The sequence below is a fragment of the Cnephaeus nilssonii genome (genome assembly GCF_951640355.1).
Source record: "Cnephaeus nilssonii genome assembly, chromosome: 16".
NCBI classification, from domain to species: Eukaryota; Metazoa; Chordata; class Mammalia; order Chiroptera; family Vespertilionidae; genus Cnephaeus; species Cnephaeus nilssonii.
This window is the reverse complement of record NC_137087.1, coordinates 55,246,700-55,257,725: the sequence shown is the minus strand read 5'-3', so window position 1 is coordinate 55,257,725 and position 11,026 is coordinate 55,246,700.

The following is an 11,026-nucleotide window of genomic DNA, read 5'->3' as shown; positions in this document are numbered from 1 at the left end:
CTCTTTGGCCCCTTGAGTGTGGCTCTTCCACAAAATGCCACGGCCTGGGCGAGTCTATGTTGAAGAAGTGGCGTTAGAAGAAGTTTAAGTTTAAAAAATGTGGCTCTCAAAGGAAATTCCAATCGTTGTACTGTTGATATTTGGCTCTGTTGGCTAATGAGTTTGCCGACCACTGGGTTAACAAGAAAAGAAAAAGGGAACAAAGAGAGGGATGGTTGGCGGGAAGAAGGCTTGTTTGGGGCTGTTTGGAGCTGTAATGCTCACGGCCAAGAGGTAAGGGTCCCTCCATTTACCAAAGAGAGGAGAAACCAGCACCCTCCTGACCTAGCCACAGCTTTGGAGGCCCTTGTAGGGGGCGGGCTGGTGGTGGTGGTGGTGGGGGACAGGAGCTGTGTTCTTGGAAAGCCACTTAGGATAAATGCCATCCTGCCTCGCCTCTGAGCGATGGAGTCGTGTGTTATTCATGCCTGCCTGCGGTGGGCTGCAGGCTGCTCAGCGCAGCGGGGTGACAGCCCCCCCCCTCCACCTCCTGGCTCCCTTCCAGACACGCTGCCCCCACGTGTGAGGAAGACGGTTGGGTAAGTAAGTAGGTCAACAACGTGGGGACTCCGCATGTCCCAGAATGTGTGCAATTTACGTATCGCACAGGGAGGGGAGAAGGAAAACCACGTAGGGGGACAGAGCAGAGGGCGGGAGTTAAGATGGCTATGAAGGGGATCATTCGTGGAGGGCCCCGAAGTGCCCGGAGTCTCGGAACCCAAAGACGCAGGCCCTGCCCCCACGTCCCTGGGCCACAGAGGCATCGTGGTTAAGGGCTCCCGGCCCGGGTCCCAGCCTGCTACTTCCTTGATCAGTGACCTTGGGCAGGTTGTGTATCCTCTCCATGCCTTAGTTTCCCCATCTCTGAAATGGGGCTCCTGATTGGACCTATTGCAGTGTTGTGTCTAAGATTAAATGGGAATGCACAGGCACCCCTTAGAGAGTGAGAGCTCAGAAAGTGTCTACCACTCATTCATTCGTTCGTTCAATAGGTATTTGTTGAGGGCTTAATAGGGTCAGGTACTATTGATTCTGGGGAGACAGTAGCAGCCAAACAGACAAAATCCCGGTCCTGGTAGCCACACCAGCTCCAGCCCAGCAGCTGGAGGAAGGTGGTCCGCACTGTGCCCCTCCTCCTGACCTCTGCCCTCTCCCCGGGAGCACTGTGGTCTATAACGGGGTTTCACACGTTTTTGTTCACACCCCTCTAAAAGAATTTTTAAAAAATATCTATGCCTCCAGCCAACCCAATGGGAGAAAATATTTGCAAACAACTACTCCGACCAGGGGTTCATATCCAGGATATATAAAGAACTCATACAACTCAACACAAACAATCCCTTTTAAAAGTGGGCACAAGACCTGAACAGACACTTCTCCCGAGAAGGCATACAAATGGCCAACTGATATACGAAAAGATGCTCAACTTCACTAGCTGTCATGGAAATGCAAATCAAAACTACAATGAGATACCCCCTCACACCTGTTAGAGTGGCCGTTATCCACCAGACAGATAATAACAAGTGTTGGAGAAAAAGGTACCCTCATTCACTGCTGGTGGGAATGTAAACCTGGTACAGCCACAATGGAAAAAGTGGCCGTTTCTATTCAAAAAAAAAATTAAGAACAGAGCGTTGGCCGGTTTTCTCAGTGGTTAGAGTGTCGGTCCTCGGACTGAAGGGTCGTGGGTTCAATTCCAGTCAAGGGCATATACCTTGGTTGCGCACTCGATCCCTGACCCCAGTAGGGACGCTTGCAGGAGGCAACCAATCCATGGGTCTCTCTCACATCCATGTTTCTCCCTCTGTCTCTCCCCCTCCCTCCCACTCTCTCTAAAAATCAATGGAAAAAAGATTCTCGGGTGAGGATTAAAAAAAAAAAAAAGAATAGAGTTACCATATGACCCTGCAATCCCTCTTCTGGATAATTACCTGAAAGATTTGAAAACGTTTATTCTCCAAGATACATGCACCTCTTTCTTCATTGCAGCATTGGTCACGGTGGCCAAGACGTGGAAACCGAGTGCCCGTCAGTAGCCGATTGGATAAAGAAGGTGTGGTACAGGTACACAACGGGATACTATTCAGTCACACGAGAAATTGAAATGCTGTCATTTGCAACAACATGGATGGACCTTGAGAAGGTTATGTTATGCAAAATAAGTCAAGTAAAAAAAGAGCAAGAACCATATGATTTCACTCATATGTGGGATATAAAACGGAAACTCACAGACTCGGACAGCAGGTGATGGTTCCCAGAGAGAAGGGGGGAGGGGTGGGGGGTAAAGTCTTGAGCAGGAGAGGTGGGAGGGGAGCCCAGGCTGCTGCTGAGACCCATGTTGGTCCATTAGAAGCTCCATCTTCCGGAGGCTTCCTTTAAGGGCACGTCTTCACAGGCCAGAGTGGGATCTGAGAGGGGATGTGGGACAAGGCGGCAAAGTGGCAATAATCCAAGCGACAGTTTATTGCTTAGAACTGAGACATGTGATCAACTCCACTCTCTGTACCTGAGGCTCCCCACACGGGGCTGTGGATGGCGAAGGCTTGCAGGACTGAGCAGAGGCCACACGTGGGCCCTTCTCCTCGGGGCTGGCAGGGCCGGGCTGCAGGCCAGACCGAGGAGAGGCGAGAGCAGGCGGAAACCCAGCCTCAGAAAGGGGTGAGCATCAGAAGAGGTAAGGGTCTGGCCCAAGGCCAAAGACTTGAGGGTTTGTGTTTTGGTTTGGTTTTTTGTTTTGTTTTGGCCTTTCCCCCTTTATGTTCTTTATAAAGCTTTAACTACTTAACATGATAACACCGTCTTGAGGGATTTATGACATGTGGAGATGTGTTACTTCTAACAACTCTACCTGAAAGGGTGAGGGTGGTGATGGGTCTATAAAGTGGCCAGAGTTCTATATTCTGTGCGAAGTGGTACCTTATTATAACTACACATTGGAGTGTAAAATGTTTGGGATGGTTGTTGTGCTCTCTCGGGCCATCACTGGAAAAATGATGACCCAAGAAAGAATGGGTCAACCGCTAACAGGAAAAGTAAAATTAAATTTCTAGAAAGTGTTCAAATAATTGCAAAAGGCCAGAAAGGAGGAGCAGATGAGCAGGAAAAGTCAGAGGGTTCAAGGAGAAAACAAAAATAAAGGATAGATGAAATCCATTAAGCATTCATGGAGACCACAATTAGAAGAAATTGTCTGGATGGATTTTTTTAAAAAAAATAGTCCAAACTCTATGCTGCCTTCAAGAGACACGCTTTAAATATAAGGACACTGCTGGGTTGGAAGTAAATGGATGGGAAAAATAAGCAAACCGGAAGCATTAGAAGGCTGAAATGACTGCATTAGTATCAGATAAAATAGATTTAAAAACAAACTTTAAACAGATATCAAAAAGTTTTCGTAAGGATGAAAGTGATCAATCCATAGGAAGACATAATAATTATCATGTGTATGCACCCAATGGTAAAGCTTCAAAATATGTAAAAGAAAGGAAAAGACAATTTCACGGTCCAAACTGGGGAATCTAACACCTTTCTCAACCACTGATGGAACACCGAGACAAAAAAGCAGACACAGAAGATCAAACAATACCATCCACCACGCTGGCCTAATTGATACTTATTTACCCCGAAAATGAGCAGACTTCATCTTCTTTTCAAGTGCCCCTGGGAGGTCTCAGCCAGGACCTGCCTCCGTCAGTAAGAGCGTTTTTATTCCCTCTGGTGTGTGTTTAATACACACCCTCAAATGAGCTCCAATCGGGGGAAAAATGCACTTCACTTTCATTCTTTTCTGAGTTCTGTATACCATAAAGGAACATTTTCCGTACAGAACGTAACCAAATCCACTGTACTGGTTTTGAGAGGGAATGGCCACGCAAATGTCAATTTGCTTGAAGGATGCCTTGCTGAGGGCCAATGAAATTACGTCATGGACGCTCTAACTTAATAATTCAATCACCGCATTAACTGGCTTCATGCACCATTATCTGTAAAACGCAGGTCTCCAGGTTGGCCACGCTAATAGAATCACTAACCTGTCTGAGGACATTGGCTGTGATTGAAGGCTGCGGAGGAGCCGGGCAGCTGTAATGAATGCCCTGCATCCGTTTTATGCCCTGATTGTCCACTCTCACCTGGACCATTGCAATGGCGCCCCGATGGCGACCCGACGGCCCCCAGGCTTCTCACCGTCCACCCTCCTCACCAGCCGGGGAGAGTCAGAGACACACTGCTCCTGCCACATCTGGTTAGAACCCCCCCGTGCCCTGGCACTTCGGATAACGTCAACTAGTCTTCAGGTGGCCCAGGGGGACGTGCCTAGTCCAGCCTCGACCACTGCCTCTGCCTTCATTGGCCACATCGTCCTTGCTTCTTAAAACCAGTGAAACAAAACAGAAAACAGCAAAACATTCCATTAATATTTTTAAAATATATTTTTATTGATTCCAGAGAGGAAGGGAGAGGGAAAGAGAGATGGAAACATCAATGATGAGAGCAAATCATTGATCAGCTGCCTCCCGCACGCCCTACAAGGGGGGATCGAGCCTGCAATCGGGACATGTGCCCTGACTGAGAATCAAACTGTGACTTCCTGGTTCATAGGTCGATGCTTAATCACTGAGCCACACTGGCCAGGCTACTTTTTTTTTTTTTTTTTATAACATGGCTGCTAGAAAGTTAATAATTTTCTATGTGGCTCATATCTGTGGCCACGTGATGCTTCTATTGCACAGCACGGGGCAGAGCATCGGTGCTAGTCAGGGCCCTGGAGGTCATTGGGTCGACCCTGAGAGGGACAGAGCCTTGCCCGCGGTCACGCGGGTGTGAGGTCAGGGCAGCGAGGACTGGAACTCCACTTCCTGGACTTTGGTGGTTCAGGGGCCGCTGATGTGGACACGGGGTGCTGACAGCTGGGTGCCCACAGGTGGTCCTCAGCAGCTGAGAGCTCTGGGAGGGACCCCGGGCTCGGGACGCAGCTCCGTGGAGGCTCCCACCCCTGCTCCGAGCTGTCCTTACCCACTTGCTATGCCAACCGCACACCCAGACATCCGCCGGGGGGAGATTTTATCGGCTAAATCGATAGTCCAATAGGGCAGGCTGCAAAGACCCAAACCTAATTATTTTGTTCAGAAACTTGTCTGTAACTAAAAGGCATCTGAGAAATCACTGTCACCATCTCTGAGTCGGGGAGAGAAATCCAGTATTACGTCCAATTGGATTTCTATTGACTGTTGCCTTGTGGACGATGTTGTCTCCGCAGAGCCAGTGTTTGGGGGCCTCAGGGGCGCGCGCGCGCACACACACACACACACACACACACACGCGCACACACACACACACACGCACACACGCACACACGCACACACACACGCGAGCTCTCCCTTTTCTAGGATCCTTTGGGGAACATCCTGGCTCACCCATTTCGCACAGGTGGCCTGAGCTGCTGCTACCAGGTGACTTTCTGGGTCTTATTTGTGAAGTCCCCGGGTTTGCCCCCCGCATTCCTCTGAGGGGAGCAGAGGATGAATCCCTTTCACCTGGCAGCATGCAGCATGCAGGGCCCACAACCCCAAACCGAGCTCCCGAGAGGAAGGCGAGGGCGGGCGCGAGGGCCTGGGGCATCCAGTCTGAGAAGGGCGGATGTCTCAGAAGCAATGCCCTGGGGCAGTAGTCGACAAACCGGCTCACGAGCCACACGCAGCTCTCGAGCCACGGTTTGCCGCTCTGTTGACTAATGAGTTTGCCGACCATGGCCCTGGGGTACCCGGTGAGGAGCGACCCGATTCTCTCTTTCCAACACTGGCTGAGCAAAGATCCTTTCTTTACTTAAAATGAAGGCAGGTGTCAGCCATCCAGGCAGGTGTCAGCCATCCAGGCAGGTGTCACCATCCAGGCAGGTGTCACCATCCAGGCAGGTGTCACCATCCAGGCAGGTGTACATCCTAATGCAACTTGCCTTCTTCTGCGCATCAGTCTCCATGGGGCCCAAGAGCCCTGAGAATCTGGTCTCCTTAGCTGTCAACATCACAGAGCACTCCAGCTGGAAAAGCCTTAGGGAATTCCTGGCCAATGGTTCTCTCTCTCTCTCTCTGTCTCTCTGTCTCTCTCTCTCTCTCTCTCTCTCTCTCATTATGCAGTTTTTTCTTCAAACAAAATGGTATAGGAAAGTAGAATATATAAAACAGAGCAAAGCAAACCGACTCGGGTTAAAATGGGGGGAAGTGACTGGAATCTGCCTGGGCTGCAGAACGCATCATATGGGAACCCCAGGGCTATTTCAGCCCTATTGTACGTTGTGGAAACTGAGGCACGGAGCGGGAGTCCTGATCATAAGCTCTGGGAGACCAGAGGCCTGGTCCATCTTGTACCGTCTGACTCCCCTGGGCCCTTGCACATAATAGGTCCTCAGTAACACGGGGGTGGGCCAAAGCAGGCCAACAGCGGTTCATATGGAAAAAGACATGCAGGCCATGATGATCACAGTAGCTTTCTGAACTTCCATGGACCCACAACTTGTAAACCTACTGTTGCCCACCGCTGTGTCTGTTGGATAGTGACATACAGGCGGTGCTGACCACCTTGGCACGGTCATCTCTTTGTCTGCACGTGCCATTGCTTTTTGAAGAGACTAAATGGGGGCGCTCGACCCACAGAGAGGCCCCTTAATTGCCTGCGTTTTGAGTTTACAGCCTGGGGAAGGGTTTATTCTCTGATCTAATGGCAGGAACAAACGCAGAGCAGGAGAGGGCTGAGGAGGATGAAAAGAAGCCATGATTTGCATCCGAGATGGAGGTGCCCTTTGTTGTCCTGCAGCCAAGTCCACTTCAAAGTTCTCCGCTAGCCAGGTGCACATCGGTCACCATGGCAACGGCCCAGCCGCCCAGGCCTTTCGACCCTGGGCGGTCCACGCCAGCCATGGCATGTGTCTGGCTTCCAGGGAGCTGGATGCAGGGACGGCCCTCTTGGCCTGGCTCCTGTCACCCAGCTGTCTCATCGGTTCTCTGTCAGGGAGAGGGGCCTGGGGCACCGGGACGCACCTTTGTCCAGCAAGCAGGCACGAGCATCGGCCATGTGCCTGGACGTGAGAAGTGCTCTCCTCCAGGCCTTCCCTCCAGTGCCTGGCACACAGCACAGGGCCCGCTGACCCGTGGCTTGTGGACGAATACATGAATGATTAGCAACCAGGCTCACCTGGGAGCCTCTAAATAGACATTTACCAGGCCCCACCTGAAACCAGAGAAATGGGATCTCTGAGAGGCACACTCAAGACTGGGGGGGGGGGGGGGGGGGGGAGGTTGGTGTTCTTTTTTTTAATATAAGTTTCTATTATTTTCTTTTTAATATATTTTTATTGATGTCAGAGAGGAAGGGAGAGGGAGGGAGAGATAGAAACATCAATGCTGAGAGAGAATCATGGATCGGCTGCCTCCTGCACGCCGATCAAGCCCGAAACCCGGGCATGTGCCCTTGACCAGAATCGAACCCGGGACCCTTCAGCCCACAGGCTGACGCTCTATCCACGAGGCCAAGCCGGCTGGGGCAAGACTGGGGGCTTCTGAAAAGCCGCACACGTGCCTCCCGAGTCAGAGCAGGAGGGAGAAGAAAGCGCAGTCAGCAGCCTCCCTGGCGTCTGGCTTGAGCCACTGGGAGGCTGGGCAGCAGCTGCGAAGGTGCCTCACCTGGGTGGGGACTGACCAGGGTCAAGGGGCGGAGCAAGACCAGGGTCAAGGTCAGAGCTGTCTTGGGCATGTCAGTCAGAGGTGCCGGGACGCAGTCTTCAGTGGGGAGTCCTGGCATCCAGTTAATTTCCACCTGAGTGGGTGAGACTGCAGGGAGGGAGTGGAGACAGGGGCGAAACAATGGGCCGCAGGTGGGAGCCCTGAAGAGAGAGAGAGAGAGAGAGAGAGAGAGAGAGAGAGAGAGAGAGAGAGAGACAGACAGAGCCCATCAGGCAAAGGGCTGCTTTGGAAGCCAAGAGAAGGTGACCGATGCAGGCTGGGGAGGGATAGCGTGCCAGGGAACCCCAGGGCACTAAGGGGAGCTGGGAAGGAATGCTTCCCACCTCCAGTCCACCTGCGCTGGCCATTAGCTGCCGGGTCCCCCACCTGGGCGGGGACTGCGCATGCTCCCTGGGCCCCGTGATTGAGAAGCTCCAGGTCAGCGGGGGCTCCTTCAGGCCCTCCCGCACAGTCTCCCCCTTTCTGCCCACCCCAGGCGGTGAGGGGTGCCAGGGGGAGCGGAAACGCACCTCATCGGGGACCGCGAGGACGTTCAGAGCGCTCTCCGAGCTGGGCCCGCGGCTGCAGGCTCCTCTGGGCCTCACAGGACGCGCTGAGGTAGGTGCCATCTCTACGTGCATTTGATAGAGGAGCCTGCCCAGGCTCAAGGCGGCCTGTCTCCCGGCAGAGGCCTCACACTGAGCCACACGGCCAGTCCTGGTCGGCACCGAGGCCCAGGCAGAGCAGTGCACCCAGCAGCCCACACTGGCGCCAGGGCCCTGGGGGACCAGGTCCCCCCACTCGCCCCCCATCAAAGCAGCAGGCCGGGCACCCGAACCCGGAGGGCAGCAGGGCCACGGGGGCTGCCCAAACCAATCCTCTCCTCTCTGGAGGGGCCCAGGGGCAGGCCTCCGCTGTCTGGGTCACCAGCAGAGCAGGGCCCCAAAGGGCCGGCACCAGCCAGGTCTGTCCCCACAGCGCTCCCAGGAGCAGGGGGCACCCCAGCCCCTTCCTGGGAGAGCCTGCCTGTCCCTGGCCTCCCCGGAGACAGGGCTTCTCAGCCCAACCAGGTGAGAGTCGCCTGGCAGCTTCAGAGACAGCATCCAAGCCCCAGCACCACCGCCATTCTTGTGGGGCCACTCCCAGAGCCTCCAGCCAGCACACCCCAGCGGGACAGGGCCTCTGTGCTCTGCAGAAGGTTCTAGGTCTGTCTTGCAAGCTCCAGCGGGTCCACCTCCCAGAGGGAGGCCAGGGGTCAGAGAAGGAAGGGACCCAGGTTAGGGGCGACACTGTGCAGTGGCTGGGACTCCAGTGGACACGTGACCTCAGCTTGGCAGGACGTGCGATTTGAAGGACAGGGGACAAGAGTAGGAAGCGCCCCTCGTGAAAGCTGCTCAGAGGCCTTGGGTCCCAGGTGCTCCTTCCCTGTCATGTCCCAGCGGGGGACAGAGGTCCGAGGAGCCTCCTTCTCTAGGGCCGCAGGGAGGACATAAGTCGGAGGTGTCCCCTCTCAGAGGGCCAGGGCGGGAGACACCCGCTCCCGGAGGGGCGGTGGCGGAGCCCGGCAGGCACAGCGGCTGGCCCGGAGCGCGGGGTCCGTGCGGTCTGGCGGCTCCCCCTGGTGGCCACTCGGGGAAGTGCGGTCCTTGCCGCCAGACACCATCATACCCTGACTTGTCACATCCTCTCCCAGGGCCCGGGTCCCCAGGGGTGACTCTGAGACAAGGACTTGTGTGCATGTGGGTTACCTAGGGGTGATCTCAGAGGAGTGGGGAGATGAGAGGGGAGATGAAGGGGGCCAATACAGGGTGTTCTCACGAGCAGCGGAGGCTCCAGGCAGCTGGGACCTCGGGGGACAGCGTTGAATATGACCCAGAGTTACCCCAGGGGAGAGGCAAGAAGCTGGGTGCCATCAGTCATGGGTTGAGGGCTGCTCCCAAGAGCCCTGACTCCTTGGGACTTCTAGCCTGCCCTGTGAATGCCCAGCTTTAGGGGCCAAAGTCCTCGGGCAAAGGAGCTGGAGCACCAGGGCAGCTGGGAGGGCCACCTGCAGCATCTGCCCCACAGACCAGCCCATCCACGTGCCAACTCATTCATGACTTGGCACAGGGTGCGTGCCAGACCTCTTGTGTACCCAGCCATTTGCTTAAGCGTCAACACTTTCACATGCCAACTCATTCAGGAGGTGCCAACCGCGTCCCGCTGAGTGAGAACACTGGTCTGCACAGACCCTGGCCGTCAGGAACTCTCCCGGGCCCCTGCGAACACGGGCGACAGCGCCACTCGGCGGATGGGCGTGTTCCACACGGGCTGGAATCGGCTGGCCTCGCCTGCACTCGCAGTCACGTAAGAAAAGAGGCTGCTCAGACTCGCTCCGTTGCATCAAGGGCCCCCGGGGAGCAGCTCAGGAAGGTTTAATTCAGCACACAGCACAAAGTGCAAGAACAAAGGTGATTTTTTTTTCTCAGGTTGCAAGAAAACTGGTGACTTCTATTAGGCGGTTTCATCTACATACGGTGACGGTTTTTTAAAAACGGAGACAGGGGCTGCCTCTCCCTCCTGGGAGCATGCCCATGCCTTTACTGTCGCCCTGCTCCCTCCTTCCCCCATAGACATGCCTCTCCTAAACGCTAAGAGACCCGCGAGGCTTGCAACCAGGGCAGCAGTGGGCAGCGATGTAGTTCGTCCCGGGCAAACCCCAGGCCCCATTTCTCTAACTCAGTGGTCGGCAAACTCATTAGTCCACAGAGCCAAATACCAACAGGACAACGATTGAAATTTCTTTTGAGAGCCACATTTTTTAAACTTAAACTTCTTCTAACGCCACTTCTTCAAAATAGACTCGCCCAGGCCGTGGTGTTTTGTGGAAGAGCCACACTCAAGGGGCCAAAGAGCCGCATGTGGCTCGCGAGCTGCAGTTTGCCGACCACGGCTCTAACTTCTTAGCCAAAGCCGATCAGCCTGGGCTCACTTCCCCCGTCCATCCGTCCTTATTTCACTGTCCCCAGCGTGACTGAGCATCCTCTAAAATAAAAAAAGATATGAAAATGAAGACAGGGAAATAAGTTGGACATTAGGGCCTGGTGATCATTTCTGTCTACTGTCCTGATACAAAGGGCATTGGCCACCTTTCTGCAGGGCCTTGAGGCTAAACTCAGGGCCTCGAGGCTAAACTCAGGGCCCCCAGGTCTCAGATGACAGGCCGCAGGGCCACGTGTTCACTGCACTGGCCCCAAAAGACAAGGCAAGCAACCCAGCTCCGCCCACACGGG